The sequence below is a fragment of the Protopterus annectens genome, chromosome 2.part1 (assembly GCF_019279795.1).
Source record: "Protopterus annectens isolate FY-2018-M chromosome 2.part1, PAN1.0, whole genome shotgun sequence".
In the NCBI taxonomy this organism is placed as follows: Eukaryota; Metazoa; Chordata; order Ceratodontiformes; family Protopteridae; genus Protopterus; species Protopterus annectens.
In genome coordinates this window covers 1,077,329,752-1,077,348,786 of record NC_056729.1, presented here as the reverse complement: position 1 = coordinate 1,077,348,786, position 19,035 = coordinate 1,077,329,752, and the positions used below count along the sequence as shown (strand labels likewise).

The 19,035-nt window shown below is 42.7% G+C and overlaps 1 protein-coding gene across 2 annotated transcripts in view; it reads left to right on the top strand.

Moving 5' to 3' along the window:
* The window catches only part of LOC122794328, a 1,793,522-nt gene that overhangs the window by 230,043 nt on the left and 1,544,444 nt on the right, over positions 1-19,035 (top strand). The window lies entirely within an intron of this gene.

Here is a 19,035-nt window from a genome sequence, read left to right as displayed (position 1 = left end):
GGAAAGGATGGCTCACATATGACTACTACGGTAGGGTGTGTTGAACAATACTGACTGTGACACTGCTAGGCCAGCTACTGGGATGTCGTATATATCAATATGTTACTTGTGACTACAACTATGATATACATGTTTATCTCAGAAATGTGAGAGACCTATACAGGGTATTTGCAAAGTAAACTACTTTTGTAGATGTGTGTGTTGAACTGCATGTGATATACTAACCTCATACCATTCAACTGTCCAGTGTTATGCACACTGACCATATGTGTGCATCATATTTGTAGTCATTTACTCATAGAGTTGTGTTATGTCTGGCAAATCATTGGCAAATCTGTGAAGACTGACATTACAACATCTCCTTCTTTTTCTTTTGGCTGTTCCTGTAGGGGTCGCCACAACGGATCATCTGTTTCCATTTCTTTCTGTCCTCTGCATCTTGCTCTGTCACACCAACCACCTGCATGTACTCTCTCACGACATCCAGAAACCTTATCTTAGGCCTTCCTCTTTTTCTCTTACCTGGCAGTTTCATCCTTACCATCATTTTCCAAATATACTCAGCATCCCTCCTCAGCACATGTCCAAACCAATGTAATCTTGCCTCTCTCGCTTTGTCTCCAAAATATCCAAACTGGGCTGACCCTCTAATATACACATTCCTAATCCTGTCCACCCTCGTCAGACCCAGTGCAAATCTTAACATCTTTAACTCTGCAACGTCCAGCTCTGACTCCTACCTTTTTGTCAATGCCACTGTCTCCAACCCATTTAACATAGCTGGTCTCATTGCCCTCTTGCAGACATTCCCTCTAACTCTTAATGATACTTGTCTGTCACAAATCACTCCTGACACTTCTCCACCCTCCCCATCCTGCCTGTACTCTCTTCTTCACCTTTCCCTCACACTAATCATTACTCTGACCTGTTGTTCCCAAGTATTTAAACTCATCCACCTTTACAAAGTCTACTCCCTGTATCCTCACCATTCCTATATCCTCCTCTCATTCACACGCATATATTCTGTCTTAGTCCTGCTGACCTTCATTTCTCTCCTCTCTAGAGCATATCTCCACCTCTCCAGGGTCTCTTCAACCTGTTTCCTACTCTCACTACAGATCACAATGTCATCTGCAAACATCATATTCAATGGTGACTCCTGTCTGACCTTGTCTGTCAATCTGTCCATCACCACTGCAAATAAGAAAGGGCTCAGAGCTGATCCCTGATGTAATCCCACCTCCACCTTAAATGCACCCATCACTCCCACCGTAGACCTCACCGCTGTCACACTACCCTTGTACATATCCTGTACCACTCTTACATACTTCTCTGTCACTCTTGACTTCCTCATACAGTACCACAACTCCTCTCTAGCCACCCTGTCATATGCTTTCTCTTAGTCCACAAAGACACAATGCAACTCCTTCTGACCTTCTCTGTACTTCACCAACATGCTCATAGCAAACATCACATCTGTAGTGCTCTTTCCTGGTATGAAACCATACTGCTGATCACTAATCGTCATCTTCCTTTTTAACCTAGCTTCCACTACTTTTTCCCATAACTTCATGCTGTGACTGATCAATGTTATCCCTCTGTAGTTACTACAGCTCTGCACATCACCTTTATTCATAAAATTGGTACCCAAACACTTTTTCTCCACTCCTCATGCATCCTCTCACTTTCCAAGATTTTATTAAACAATCTGGTTAAAAACTCTACTGCCATTTCTCCTAAACACCTCCATGCTTCCACATGTATGTCATTTGGAGAAATAGCCTTTCCATTCTTTATACTCTTCATAGCTATCCTTACTTCCTCCTTACTAATGCTGTTGCACTTCCTGATTCACAATACCCACATCATCCAACCTTCTCTCTCTCTCATTCTCTTCATTCATGAGCCTCTCAAAGTACTCTTTCCATATGCTCAACACACTCTCCTCACTTGTGAGTACGTTTCCCTCATTATCCTTTATCACCCTTATCTGCTGCACATCTTTCCTAGCTCGGTCTCTCTGTCGAGCCAATCGGTACAGGTCATTTTCTCCATCCTTAGTGTTCAACCTTTCATACAACTCTTCATATGCCTCATCTTTAGCCTTTGCCACCTCTCTCTTTGCCATGCACCTCATCTCCTTATACTCATGTCTGCTTTCTTCATCTCTCTGACAATCCCACTTCTTCTTGCCAACCTCTTCCTCTGTATACTCTCCTGTACTTCCTTATTCCCCACAACAGGTCTCCTTGTCCTCCTTTCTCTGTCCAGATGTCACACCAAGCAACTTTCTAGCCATCTCCCTTACTAGCTCTGCTGTATTTACCCAGATATTCGGTAACCCTTCACTGCCACCCAGTGCCTGTCTTAACTCTTCCCTGAACTCAACCTCACAATCACCCTTTCTCAGTTTCTACCATTTGGTCCTTGGTGCTGCCCTTACACTGCTCCTCCTCTTCTTGATCACCAACGTCATCCCACTGACCAACATTCTGTGCTGCCTAACTACACTTTCCCCTTTCAACACTTTACAGTCTCCAATCTCCTTCAAACTGGCGATCCTGCATAGGATATAGTGCACATGTATGCATCTTCCTCCACTCTTGTATGTCACCCTATTTTCTTCCCTCTTGTTAAATTACATATTCACCACAGCCATGCCCATCCTTTTTGCAAAATCCACTACCATCTCACCTTCTGCAGTCCTTTTCTTAACACCATACCTACCCATCACTTCCTCATCCAGTCTGTTCCCTTCACCAGCATGCCCATTGAAATCTGCTCCAATCACCACTCTCTCACCCTTGGGTATAGTCATTACCACTTCATCCAGCTCACTCCGAAATGTTTCTTTCTCATCCATCAGTCACCCAACTTGCAGAGAATTAAGCACTAACAACATTCATCATTACACCATCAGTTTTCAGCTTCATAAACAGCACTCTATCCAACACTTTTTTCACCTCCAAAAAAACTCTTGGCATACTGTTCCTTCAGGATAACCCCTACACCATTTCTCTTCCCATCCACGGCATGATAGAACTATCTGGACCCACCTCCGATACACCTAGCCTTACCTCCACTTCAATCTGGTCTCTTGCACACACAATATATCAACCTTCCTTCTGTCCATCATAGGAGATAGCTCTGTCCCTATACCAGTCATACTGCCAGCATTAAAAGTTCCTACCCTCACTCCCACCCTTCTAGCCTTTCTCCTCTCTTCCTGCCATATGAGTGTTGGACATCCTCCAGGGAATGTATGTGAATGCAAAGGCTACTGTGCTATCAAATGACTTAAGTGTGTTACAGCAATATTAAGAAAGTGTCACTAATTTTGGCCCATCACCCAATTTGTATGTGTGGAGTCCTCCAGATGTCCTGCTCCAAGAAGTTGAGAGGAATGACTGAGCAGCAAGAGTGTAAATAAAGTGTTCCACACTGATATAGAACATAAATGTATATCATGCATTACCTGTGCACATGCATGTATGAGTAGGTGTACCTGGCCACCTCATAACAACAGACATAGGATGCAAAACATCAGGTAAATAAGCTGTACATGTTGTACGTGTGTAAGCTTCGTTTCTGTGCATCCAACAGTTAGATTTCTACTGGTTGTTGCATTTCCCTGACAGAGACATGGGTACTAGAATAAGCATGATTATCAGGTCAAAATTGGAGAGGTGTCCAATTGTGTTATTACCTTGTGTCCATGCCTATTACAAACAGCTATATGACTTCCTACATAGCTGTATGGACTCAGCAATACCTTACTTGTAAAACCTGCCTCCACCAAGGTAGAGTAATCCCCTTTGCTGGACAGCAGCAATAAACAATCCACATAATTGGTTGCTATATTGGCTGCACAAGGCAAAGTAGGAGCAGACACAATTAGGCAGCAAGTCAGCCTTTGTCTGAATGTGCATATAAGGTCACAAGTGGATTACTGTAAGGCTAACTATGAGTACATATTGGATGCATCCACCAAGGACAATCACAAGGGCATCTTCACATATGTCTGTAGTCTTAGAGGCAACAACCCAACCTGCCCTATAATGGTGGGAATCACACCACATACACACACACACCATAGCTATAGCTAACCTGCTGTAGACAGTTTTAGGGCAAACATCAGTCCCTTGGCTCACTATCAGTATAGGTGTATATGCACAGCACCTGCACCCCTCCCGTCATCATCAGGGAGCAATCAAAGTCAACAAAAGCAAGTCTCCATGGGACCTGATAACATTACTGTCTGCATCCTACATGAACACAGGCATATGCTTCCAGCTCCATTACACACTGTATGCAAGCAAAGCCTGAGCACCATTGACATCCCATCTGCAAGGAAGATGGCCACTGTCATCCCTCTACACAAATGTGAATGATGAAAGGTGGTTTATGCAATGTACTGGCCCTCATTGGTGGGAACATGACACATTAGGATCAGGAGTGCAATGCAGGTTCATACTGTGCTGATAGATGACAGGGGTATGACATAGTTGTAAGTGATGGCTAATGATGGGCAATGTTGATGTGCTGGCTCTGTAAGTAACTTTTGTCACTCTCTGAGGTCCTGTGATGTGCTTCCCTGTTTATGTCTTCCAGGTGACATGCAGCAGCAGCCAGCATATATTGCAGCTGAAATGCAGCCATCACCGATCCCATAATCCAGCACCATGAGGTGTTGTTTGGCCATAGCTGACAAAATCTGTGGGAGCGGACTGCCCTATGGGATGACCTTGTTCACAGAGTTAACACCTCAGGCCACTGTGGCTGCACATATGATCAGAGCAGGCATTGGGCAACAGACCTAATATGTTATGTCCGGCAAAGGGCTGCTGCCATGGCCAGGGGCCAGACTGCTATAGCTGGGGGTCCAGCCACACAGGCCCCACTTACGGCAACAGAGGAGCTCCTTGCCAATCTTGGGGCAGCTCCCACACAACAGCCAACACAAGAAACACAAGTCGTGGAGGTGGGTGGCACCCAGGCAACAAGCGAGGAGAGTCCAGGTAAGGCCATAGTGCACATCAATTTAATCATGCAGCAGTCATACTGTCTTCTATAGAGTATCTAGATGCATATGTCAGTTCAAACTGCATTTGTGAGTGGGGTTTAATAATGCACACAAGGGCACATCTATGGTGAAGGACAGCAAATTGTGTACTATCAGAGCTTGTACTGTACCTGTGCAGAAAAGTAGCATTCATCTTGTACCAGTGCCAAAGGTGAGTCTGCTGACAATACCTCTCCCCCACAACTACATAGGTCCCTCTGGTCTTGATGTGGGACAGCAGCCTGAAGCCAGTGAGTATGGGATTTTCCAGTTGTGGGTCACCAGTACCCCAGGCAGGTTAAGGTCATGCATTTGACCATGCACACAACTGTTACTCTCAGCCATATTGTGATATCTGCATGTTCCCTTGTAGTGGGGTTATCTGCATTGCATCACAGTAGTCATCACAGTAGCCTATTTGCAGGAGATGTCACATATTTGTAGCATACCTCATAGCCTGTCATTGCAAGAAATCTGGACAAAGACTGACAGACTGGTGGACAAAGGCTCAAAACTAGGGATATATTTTATAAATTAGTGTTATACAGTGCATATAAATGATTTACACACACGTTAGAATGCTGGGTTTTTGTGATATACAGAAATAAGAGCACAATAAAACATTTCCAAACCCTTCCAACCCTTCATATGACCTATAACCTGTACAATTCAATTGTAAAACAAACAAATATGTTAGGGAAGCAATTATGACAGATAAAAAAATGTACAAGAAGCTAGATGCATATGTGTGCACAGGCTAAAGCTAATACTGTGTTGAAGCAGCTTTTGATATATTTACAGCATTATGTTTTCTTGGGTACACACCTGCCATCAATTACAGAGACTCTTTGATTAACAGCAAATAATGGTCAGCTGTCCTACCAGTATTATCCTAATATTTACTCAGTTGCCTGTTACAGTAGCAGCCATAGTTCACATACAGCTTATGAAGCAGCAAAGGGACCTCATTTGTGAAAGGTATGAGCCCAGAGAAGGGTACACACACATTTCTAAACAATAATCCTCGCACGTACGACATGCACGGCCAACCAAACTTGAAAGAAACACCAAAAGGCCAGCATAGGTAGATCCACTGTTTAATAAGAGGTATAATGCAAAACGGACAAATAATGTCCTAAACTAAAGACAAAACTCAAACTAGTTTCGGCTCTCGCCTTCTTCAGTGAGTAAAAAACAGACATTTTACCAGCAGCCCAGTAGTCTTTTTATATAACTCATAGCCAATAGGAATGCAGCCATCATGTATAAGGCATAAATATTCAAATAAATTGAAATCATAGTTTGGAATAAAAGGATATGCATCCATGGCCACATGGATGTATATAGACTTATTCAAATTGAGTGATTGTTCATATTTGAATATATAAAATAATAATAACAACACAGAAATGCAAAAAGCTGTAGGTATGAACCTACAATAACATCAGGGATTAAGGATCATGATCTACAAATACAGATATCTCACAACCCTAGGAAATAAAAATAGTGCATATTAACAAAGGTTGCATATGTCGAATGGTTAATACTAACAACCTTGTCATAAATTTTAAAATAATTCAACAAAAACCATATGCAAACAAATGTTTAAACATAATAATGTATGAACTAATCATAAATGGTCATTCAGTCCTGGTGGAAATAATGCACCAAGATGTGTGATCCAGTATTTTTCTTTATGACTAAGTATGCTTTTCCATCCTAGTTAGTTGTGTCTGTTTTCAGTGATTTTGTCTATAATGGTAAACATAAATTTGGCAGTTGGGTGTTTGGTAGTATGTAGATATAAGGCATTGGACAGTTTTTGATTACGAATGTCACTACGATGTTCCCCTATCCTGATTCTCAATGAACGTGAGGTTTTGCCCACATAGAATGAATTACATTGACAAGTTGCCAAATAGATCACCCAACTAGTGGAACAATTGCCGAAGACTCTGACATCATATACTTTGCTGGTGTTGGAGCTAGTAAATTGTTTCAGCTGATTAACTTGAGCACATGAGATACAATGTCCACATGGAAATGTCCCCAATAACTCATCCCCTGTAATGGTAAGTTGTTTGTATTTTGCTCCACCACTCTCCCTTTGTTTATAATGAGAAAACAAAGTTCCCAATGTTTTTCCTCTCCTAAATGAAAATGAGCATTGGTTGTCCAGGATCCCCCGAAGATAGTCATTGGCTAATAAAATGTTCCAATTGTTATTGATGGCTTTCCTGACAATTTGATGATTCTTACCCAAGGTAGTAATGAGCCTGATATTATCACTCTTGGAGTTGTTAATTCGCTCCCTATATTCCAACAATGTATGCCTTTCCTGTTTATCTGACCAAACTCTGGCGGATTCAATGTCAAAAGTAGAGTATCATCTATCCAAAAATCTAGTTTTTAGATCAACTTTGGCATGTGTGTAATCCACATAAGAGGAATTGACCCTACGTATTCTCAAATATTGAGATTTAGGGATGTTGCGGATGGTGTGGTGTGGATGCATGCTAGAAGCATGTAACAATGAATTGAACTGGGGATATTTGCAATGGATCTTAGTGTTGAGTGTATGATCCCTATTTCGATACACTGTGACATCTAAAAAGTCTATTTGATCCCTGTGCAATGTAATAGAAAATTCAATTCCCCAAATGTTGTTGTTAAGATATTCCAAAAATTCATGGAGGTATTTAGCATCAGCCCGCCACACCATCCAGCAATCATCTACACACACATTTCCACAGCATTGCATACACCATGAAACATAGTGAAGACTGTCATCAAATGGTGGTGAAAATATGGGGCAGCAGTGACATAGCAAAGAACTGGACATCCCTCCAAATGTGTGGAAAAGACAAGACCCAAACTGGTCAGGAAGGCTGCCAGGAGACCTACAACAATACCAAAGGACTTGCAGGAATCTCTGGCAAGTACTGGTTGTGTACTACATGTGACAACAATCTCCTGTATTCTCCAAATGTATGGCCTACGGGGTGGCATTGGAAGATGGAAGCCTTTTCTTACACAGAACAGCATCCAGGTCTAGTGGATTTCTGAAGAAAAATACATCATGTCTCCCATAAGCCTGTGGGGAAATGTGTTATGGTATAATGAGACCAAGATTGCACTTTTTGGCCACAATACCAAAATATTTGTTTGGCACATTAACAACACTGGAAATGGAAAGGGCTGCACTGCATGATGTTGAGGGCCTGTCCGGGGTGTGTATGTAGTGGTCTGACTGTGTTGTGAATGTCACCAGTTGGCTGTTGTGAGGTCTGTGTAATGCCTGTCTACCACCTCACCTATATGTGTGTGTGTGTGTGTGTGTGTGTGTGTGTGTGTGTGTGTGTGTGTGTGTGTGTATGTATGTGTGTGTGTGTGTATGTGTGTGTGTGTGTGTGTGTGTGTGTATCTGTGTGTAGCAGCAAATGTTAGAGTGCAGGTATTAATTTGCATATGTTGTCTTCCCCCCCACAGGTAGACATGGTGGTTGTGGTCCCTCCACTCAGAATCTGATGTCAGTGTCTCTGCAGACTCTGACAATGATGATAGTCAAGCACAGGTGGGGTTGTCAGGGCCTGAATCTGTGCCATCAGTTGGCATCCCACAGTCATCCACAATGTCCCCGCACACAGTCACAATGCCCACACATATCCCATCTTCATCACCTGCAGCCACAAATGATGGACAGTTGGCAGGTAGTGGCATGGAACAGGATAGTGTGGTGACTATGGCAGGTGTGAGTGTAGACACTAGCCATAGCCAGAGTGCATGTGAGGTCCCACACAGGCAGATGCACAGGGTTGCTCGCAGGAGGACTGCTGCTCATCAAGCCACTGTCGCAAGTGCCACAGCAGGTTTCACCAGACAGATGTTTTGGGCTGTCATGGATGCACAGGCATATAGTGAATGCAACACCAGACTAATACTCAGGTTGTTGAATGCAACTCTTCCTGATTTACATAGCAACATACATGAACTTGTTGATGCCACATGTTAAAATACTGAGGTCATAAATAGACAGTGTGGTGAGACCTTGGCAGTCCTCAACCATGACATGTCTGTGCTAGAGCATAGGGTGGGAGATGGGCATTGGCCATGTGGACATAGGTCAGCACCAACATCAGCTGAGAGTATACAGGGCCATGCACCTTCACACTCCTGTAGTGGCAGTGACAACTGCACTACCGAAGGGGGGTTGCTGTCCACATCACAATGGAGCAGGTCATGGGCACGTGGTCCTAGTTGGTCCCGTCAAGGACACATATCCAGCAGACTGCAGTCATCATCAGGAAGCAGTGCTGCATCTTGGCTTGGGCCTGGTGGTACCAGTGAGACCCCTGCAGGACCAGTTCCTCAGTCCATGGCCAGAGATGGTGAACTGGACACCCTGCTATGTACAGTCCACAACTGTCCAACATACCCCTGTGTAGGGCAGCCAAATGGCATGACTGTGTGCATATATACACACACACACATCTGTATCACAGGCAGATCACCTCCAGACACACACAGCACATCTGCACAGCCCATCTGTAGGATACCCTTCCAAACACACACACATGATGTCAACCATATGGCGCAGCCTAGAACTCTGGCAAACCTACACCACACCCTGTGCATATGATGATACCTGTGCCACATCCCTGTCATCCATACCATTGATGCAGGGACATGCTAATATGGATCTGATGCATAGGTTGACTATAGTACAGTGTTGCACAGGTTGACTATAGTACAGTGTAGCTGTGTAATACTGTGTAAGGTGCTGTCTGCTTAAATTTGTTATGGGTACAAATAAAGGTGTATGTACCTTATTAGCCATGATGCATTATTGCTGTTAGTACCTCTGACTGAATGTAGTCTGACATGCTGTATTCTGTTTGTGTTCCAGGTGTCTGTGTGTCTGCAGGTTGTGTCCCTGCAGACATTACCAACATGGAGTATGGCAGAGTAGAAATACACCGATCATTTCACAGCCAAGGTACAGCTTTACATGTATGTTTACTAGGTGTGTATGCAAGGAACAGTGTGCGAGGGACACTGTTGTCAGACAGTGTGACCTTGCATACATACCGCTTGTCACAAACAGGTAGTCCTCAGACATGTCACCTCAGTGTTGTGTAGCACTACAGGCTCATACATATAGAACAGGTTACTGGGGTACTGTCAGTAGGTCCCTTACAAGCATAACCATTAGAGTAACCACAACAGATTCACCTATCAGCACCTGTTTCCCCTGCCATTTCTTTCCCATACACTCAACCCTGATACAATTGGTGAGGGCATGCATGGTAATGTGTATGACAGGTTTGTGGTATGTATTCCTGTGTTCACAAAGATGGAACAGTGAGACAAAATGGTATATCCTTTGCATACACACAGTAAAGACTGGCACAGGGGATGTGCAAACAGTAACACAAACACAGTTGACAATAGACAGATTAGCAAACCTACATATCCACTTTAATGTACTATAGTGCTACATACACACTACATGTCCCACATAGATTATATGCGTGGGTCATAACCCACTACCTCTTACAACATGTATTGTGAATGCCTTCATGGATGGTGAGATAACCCACCAGAAATAGCAACTGGAGTAATCTATTGCTCCTACAAGCCTGGACAAGTGATAGGGTAACAGACGTTGTATCAGCATGATGTTTCAGTCAGGTATGGTATCTGATGCTGCCATGTGTGTCACTGCACTAACTGTGATGTATTTGGCAACAAAATCACATTGTTAGAGGACACAGACCACATATAGGTTGCAAACATCTGGATATTCCATAAACATTTGTACAGATGACCGGTATGGCCTGTACAGTGGTTTAACATGCTGCATGTGAGACAGATGCCATTAACATGCTACTATAAAGTAATGCCATCAGGAGGTGGTAAAAACACGTGGATGGTACACACATCAAAATGGTATAATGGACACAGCATATGATTCTCACACACACACACACACACACACACACACACACACACACACACACACACACACACACACACACACATGCACACACACATGCACATACACATGCACACACAGTTGCCAGTATTGAGATTAAAACCCCTACCTATCTAGTTATTTCTACTATAGTGTTACACAGTTATCAGATGCGCCATGGAGCTTATATGATTTCACTGTGTCCAAAGGTACTTCAAAGGTGAATGACGTCAGCACGCCTTGTAAAGTAGCATGACAGTGATGATTAGTAATCAGCAGTATGGTTTCATGCCGGGAAAGAGCACTACAGAGGCAATGTTTGCTCTGAGAGTGTTGATGGAGAAGTACAGAGGTCAGAAGGAGTTGCATTGTGTTTTTGTAGACTTAGAGAAAGCATATGACAGGGTGCCTAGAGAGGAGTTGTGGTATTGTATGAGGATGTCAGGAGTGTCAGAAAAGTATGTATGAGTGGTACAGGATATGTACAAGGGTAGTGTGACAGCGGTGAGGTCTGCAGTGGGAGTGATGCATGCATTTAAAGTGGAGGTGGGATTCCATCAAGGATCAGCTCTGAGCCCTTTCTTATTTGCAATGGTGATGGACAGGTTGACAGACAAGATCAGACAGGAGTCCCCGTGGACTATGATGTTTGCAGAAAACATTGTGATCAGTAGTGAGAGTAGGGAACAGGTGGAGGAGACCTTGGAGAGATGGAGATATGCTCTAGAGAGAAGAAGAATGAAGGTCAGCAGGACTAAGACAGAATAAATGTGTGTGAATGAGAGGGAGGATAGAGGAATGGTGAGGATGCAAGGAGTAGAGGTGGCGAAGGTGGATGAGTTTAAATACTTGGGATCAATAGTTCAGAGTAATGGTGAGTGTTGAACAGAGGTGAAGAAGAGAGTACAGGAAGGATTGAGTGGGTGGAGAAGAGTGTCAGGAGTGATTTTTGACAGACGAGTACCAGTAAGAGTGAAAGGGAAGGTCTACAAGAGGGTAGTGAGACCAGCTATGTTATATGGGTTGGAGACAGTGGCATTGACAAAAAGGCAGGAGTTAGAGCTGGATGTGGCAGATTTAAAGATGTTAAGATTTGCACTGGGTATGACGAGGGTGGACAGGATCAGGAATATGTATATTTGAGGGTCAGCCCAGGTTGGAAGGTTTGGAGACAAAGCCAGAGAGGCAAGATTACATTGGTTTGGACATGTGCTGAGGAGGGATGCTGAGTATATTGGGAAAAAAATGCTAAGGATGAAACTACCAGTTAACAGGAAAAGAGGAAGGCCTAACATAAGGTTTATGGATGGGGTGAGAGAGGACATGCAGGTGGTTGGTGTGTCAGAGCAAGATGCAGATGACAGGAAGAAATGGAAACAGATGATCCGCTGTGGTGACCCCTAATGGGAACAGCTGAAAGAAGATGATGACTGTTTCAGACTACATAACCTTCAGACAATTCCTGCTGCTGCAAAACCGTCACCCTACCAACTTTCTTAGTATGTAAGGGAGATATTTACAACACATGCCTATCATTCTGCTTTTGTTCCACTTTTATTTCTGCCCTTGTCCAGATGTCCTGCTGTCAGAGGTTGGGAGTTATGGGTGAGGGTACAGAGTGCAATCTACTGTGCAGGCATGCCCATTATATGTAAAAGCAAACATAAAAAAAAAGAATTATTGAAAATAACCACTGGCAACAGTACAAAAAAGCACTATATTCACAAAAGCCTTAGCACCTCGGCTACACAGCCTTCAAGAAGTCAATTATATGTGTAGTATATTCCACCATAGTGCTGTGACTTCCAGGTATGGCAATGACAGAGCAATAGGTGCCACTGACATGCATACTAGTTGGTTCTGCAGTTATCTGCACATGGCCCTGTCAAAGACGGCACTGTACCTAGCGCACTGCAAGGCAACAGCCAGGAGAATGTGTTGGCCAGATCCTGACAGTATTAACCACACATACTCATAGCTCATTGACCACTGCATAATGTGGACATGTAACATTTTATTTTTTATTTTACATTTGTTGACCGGGCTGGTTTAACTGGATATATGTCCATTTTCAGTAGAGGCCCAGGGAGATAAGCTCCGAGACATAAACAAAGACATACAACTACAATAACAATAACAAATAGGAAAAAAAATATTTATACAACAGTAATATATGTAGTACAGCATACAGGTTAGCATAGGATATTCAATGAGGGCAAGAATCATAACAATGTATTTCACAGGTACAATGCATTATACAGGTAAAGTCAATAGTAAAAAAAGAAGTTAATTTTGTAGTGATATTGATAAAGTATTTACTTAAAAAACAGTATCCACAGAGCATAGAAGTAATGTAATATAGAGAGAGATGATAAAAAATAGTAATAAGAAGGTATTACAGTAGGTGAGAAGTAATGGATAGAGAAAGCCCAGTTTGAAAAGATAGATGACTAGTCAGGTTTGGTTCAAGGGCATAGCCAGTGTGTTTTAAGGTAAAGTTTAAGTCTATTTTTGAAGAGTGATAAAGAGGTGAGTGAGGAGAGGTCACTGGGAAGAAGATTCCAGGATTTTCCAACAGCATTAGAGAAGAGAGAATCCCCAGCTCTGTTGTTAGGTTTAGAGGTATGTACAAGCAATTTGTCTGCTGATCTTAAGGACCTCAGATTTTTATAGGGGGTGATGAGGGTAGATAAAATTGGAGTATTGGAAGGGTTATAAAGAATGTTATAGGCAATGGTTAGTTGGTGGAATTTAATCAGGCTTTGTAGTTCCAGCCATCCTAGATGCTTTAAATTTATGCAATGATGGGTTCTATATGGGTTACCTGTGGCAAATCTGGCAATGTTATTGTATGACACTTCCAGTTTACTGAAGTTATTCTTGGATAGATTGGTGAAAATGGGTGAGGCATAGAGGAGTGTAGAGATTAGATGAGTGTGAGCTATTGTAGTTTTAGCTGTAGGGGAAAGGAATGGTTTAATCCTATAGAGAGTGCCACGTTTTTTGTTGACAGCCTTTATAGCATTGTTGATATGGATGTCAAAGTTCAGAGTATTGTCGATGGTGATACCAAGTAATTTGGTGGTAGGATCAGGGGATATTATAGTACCATTGGTGAATGTCACAGAGAAATTAAGAGGAGATGACTTTTGAGTAGGATTGAAGAGGAGGAGTTTGTTTTTTTGGGTTCAAAAGAAGACAGCGCTGTGTGAACCATTGCTCAACTGTGTTAAATACCTTCTGAGTAAAAGAGTGAAGGTCTTGGATGGAAGCGGCTGAGCATATCAGTGTGGAGTCATCAGCATACTGTATGCATGTGGCTTGGGGGGTGGCAAGATGAAGGTCGTTAATAAATATGGAGAAGAGGAGAGGTCCTAGTATTGACCCCTGAGGGACACCTAAGGTAACTGGGTAGGTGGGTGGATAGAGTGTTATGCCATAATACTGCCTGCTGTCATTTATCAAGGTAGGACTGGAACCATTTAATGGAAAGAGGGTCTAATGATAAGAGATTGTAGCATGTTTATGAGAATCTGGTGATTTACCATGTCAAATGCTTTAGACAGGTTGATAAATAGAGCAGAAGAAAGATAATTATAGTTGTGGTTACTGTTAATGCAATCAGTAAAGGAAAGGAAGGCAGCGGAAGTGCTGTGTGATGGTCTGAAGCCATGCTGACATTTGGAAAGTAAGTTACTATCAATTAAGTTGTTCAGTAATTGCCTGTGGATACATTTCTCCATGATCTTAGCTAAAGGAGAAAGTGGGGCAATGGGGTGGTAGTTTGAGAACTCAGTGGAGTGTCCACCTTTATGGAAGGGGATAATGTGGGAGATTTTCCATAAGGTAGGGATGTGACCTTCAGTAATGGTTCTATTGATCAGTATGGAAATGGGCTAGGCAATAGCTCTGGCTGATAACTGTAGGTATTCAGAAGACAGTTGGTCTGCTGAGGGAGAGCATGGTTTCAGTTTATTTAAAAGGTTTAGAATAAATGTGATTGGGACAGGTATGAATTGAAAGGGAGGGGGTGGGGCTGAAGTAAAGGAAGGTAGAGTGAAAGTATTAGGTGGTAGTTGACTAGCTAGTATCTGGATAGCATCTGTAAAGAAGGTATTGAAGGTATTAGCTGTTTTGATGGGATTTTCCTGGTCAGTATTCTGAGGGTTGGGAGTAGTAGATTGCCCTGGGTGGAGTAGCTGGTTAATGCTTGCCCAGAATTTTTGTGGGTTATTATGATTAGGTTGTTAGAATTGTAGGTAGTAGTTCTGTTTATCAGAAAGTATAGCTTTCTTAGTGTCATTTCTTAGCATTCTAAAGGTTTGTTGGTCTACAGGGTTTTTAGTCATTCTCCATTTGTTCCAATATTTATTTCTGAGATTAATTTTGTGTTTGGTTTCATTAGAAAGCCATGAGGCAGAATTGGATTTAATTCTAATGGATCTGTTTGGAGCTGGCCTCCCACACTATACATGTTTTCATGTGTATTGGGATAGCCCTGCCAATGTGCGGTATGCTGCTGTTTCCCTGCAAACATACATGTTACTGCATTTCTGTGGGTATATGGGGGAGCACACCTGACAAATGTACACATTTGCACAGACTGTGCTGATATCTGCTTTACATTTTGGTTCCATTTACCATACTATTGTGCCCTGTCTTGTGGACTAGAGGCATATCAGTAAAAAACACAGGTCAGATGGTAATGGCATACATTTGAGTTTCAGACTTCTTACCCTTCATAGTCTTACTGCAACTGCAAGACCTGCCGTACTATCACTGTATGATTCTGTAGGTGGGTAATTCAACATTGCCTCCATTTGTGGGCCTTTGGCAGACATTTTTCTCTGGTTTTCTACAGCTGACTTGCTGTGTGGGTCTGAGGGGTGGGTATTGGATCCCCACACTGACATCCTTGCCTGTGACTTATGACCCCCAGTTAGTTAGCCCCACACATATACTGCAGTGGGGTTTGCCACCTTGGGTACTACTGTATAGTGTGGGAGGTCAGTATTGGGCAGATATTTCCTAGTGTCCCAAATAGCTGTCAGCTGTTTGCTGCTATCCCAATAGGCCACCCCATTCTCTTGCATGCATGCAGCATTACCATAAATATACTACCAAAACATACTTATCTATTAATTTATTGTTAAGAAGACTGACATACCTTGTGCCTGCAGAAGTTGTGAGGATGGTGTTTGAGGGCCCCGAAGTTGGATGCACACAATACACTGCTGATACATGGTAAGTTGCAAGTAATGTGATGTGTGTGTCATCCATTTTACTGTGTGTGTGTGAGTCAGAGAGAGGTGTCAGTCACCGGGTCCCTACAGTATCAGTATGTGTTCTATGCCTTGCCTCTTTACCGAGGCCTGAGCATACTGGGCATGCCTCTGTCTGCCTATGGGAACAGGCTCAGGGGCCTGCTCCTGTGAGTCCCTCTGTGCCTGTGAGCGCTTGACAATGGTTGGGCTGTGTGGTCCTTCCCTATGCTGTTCCTGCTGCAGCTGTTTCCGCAGGATCATATTGTGTAGCATGGCACATACTCTGAACATGTGTGCACATTTGGCTGGACAGTACTGCAAGGCTCCACCAGATATGTCAAGGCAGTGGAACCATGACTTGAGCATCACAAACACACTCACTATAATGATCCTGGTTTGTGCATGTGCCTCATTATGGCATTCTTGAGTGGGTGTGTGTGTGTTTCTGATGGGTGTCATCATCCATGGCTCCAGTGCATAGCCAGCATCCCCAACAGATGGCCATATGTGATGTCCCCACTGGCAAATGCCTGGTACAGCCATGATGGATGCCAGATGTGGGTGTTGTGATAGTTTCCACATTCATGATAATGCCCTGGACATTGCACATGACCTGGCAGTTGATGGAGGGGAAGCTCTTGCGGTTTATGTAGATCCTACCCTGTTCACCAGGTGTTGTTTAAATGTGGATGTCTGTGCAGTCTATCACTCCCAGTAGCTCCGGGTATTCTGCTACATGGTGGAAGCGACGTCTATTGCTGGTCCTCTCCTCACAAATGTTGAGGAAGTAAATGTGCTCACTGGCATGTGGTAGGATGGCATCCAGGAACTGGTGGAGTACCATGGATGCGGATGCCTGTGAGACCCCCATGATGTCCCCAGTAGGTCTTTGGAAAGTACCTGTAGCTAGTATTCTTGAGGCTACACATACCTTGGTATCCACTGGATGGATTCCCCTCTGTTGGCTCTGGGTCTGAGTTGAGGCCGGCACAGCTCAAGGATTTGCTGCATTATATCTCTGTCCACCCTATAGTGCTCTACTATCCCCAGATCATGTATACCCTGGTAAGTTACCCTGGGTCTGAACACCCTTCTCCTCCTCCTTAGTCTGTTGTGGTTGTCAGCATTATCCTCCTCACTGCCCTCAGCCTGTAGCACATATTGATGGATCAAAGCAATGGCAGCCGCTAACATTTTTTTGGTTAAAATTCCCCTGCATGTGTACACCAATGGTGCAGAGCTTGTGGGAAAAACAGACTGTAAGGTGTTTCTATAGTTTATACTGTTGTGCTGCAGATACTGCCTATATGATTGCCTGACTAGGATGCATTCCACCTGCCAGCTATGTTATTTGTACTTGATTACTTTAATTCTGCTATTTTCCTTTTTTTTCTTTTTCCCTTCCCATTTCTGCCCCTTTTAAGCCCCGAGGCATGGCACACAAACCCGGTGTCCAAATGTAAACAGTCCTGCTATTTCCAGGTTTTTTTTTTTAGACTTGGTGCACACTGGGCAAACTCAATTAGCTAAGGTAAACAATGAGAAATGGCCCTCCCCTGCACACGAAAACACTCTCCATTTCATGGAATTAGTCAATACAGCCTCAGACACACACCCTTGCTTAGATGTGCTTAGCTAAGCTTATCTGGGAGCCATGGAGCTCCATTGAGCTTACAGTAAGCATGACACACCCCCTTTTCAAGTCAGCTGCTTTTCCTGCCTACACGATAGTGTTATAACACCTACACGGTTAGGTGCAGTTTGGCACTTAGAATATTTTTGTGATTCAGTAAATTTCCCCTCATTTGCATACCCCACTGCCTCAATCCCTAGTTATTGCATTACACCAGAGCCTTTCCCCTTAACAACCACTGTTCCCTGGTATTATTTTGATTCTGCATGGCATAGACTATAATGGAAAAATGCAGATTTCCCTTAAAATTGTGTTTTCACATTTTTTTTTATTTTTGGAATGATCCCATTTGTGCACCGCTGTCCTATGCTTAAACGGTCGAGATCGGCCAAAAAAATTTACTTTTATTTTTAGAAAAATGAAACACTTTTCCATGCCAATAGCCATATATTTGGCCACTGACATAACTAATGATTATAATGCATGCTTTTATTTGAGCTGTCATGCCTCCATTTTAATTTTTGCAGAAATATATTCTTCTAGTAGCCGAATACATTTCTGCAACTAACATTATTCTTGCACGGATACCTGCCTGCTTGCTGAATTGCTAATTCACTTAATTTGCATTGTTTTCACCAACAAATGAGGTAATTATTATTATGCAGTGGTGTCCGTGAAGGAATAGTGTAGGCAGGCTCATGCACGTCAGAACAGTAGTTTACTGGATCACTCTGTGGCCATATTCCATGCAGGAATGGCTACACTGTTCCTACATGGAGATTTCAGTTTATTGAATCCCAATGCCTGTCTTTACCATCTAATACTTGTCCTTTTTGTTATTATTATTTTTTCCTTTTGAAATGAATATAACAATAATATGTGAGAAATGTTAAATATAATGATTGAATTAGCTGACAGGTATTCTAGAATTTATCCCATATTTAATAGTTTACAGTGGATAGCCACAAATTTTTTTTTTGTTTACAAAATGATAATATAGTTGTTTCTTTTATAATATCAATATGAGGTACTTACTGCATATCCAATTAGGATAAGACTGCTATTCATATTTGTTGATTTTGGAACTGGCACCATTTTGTAG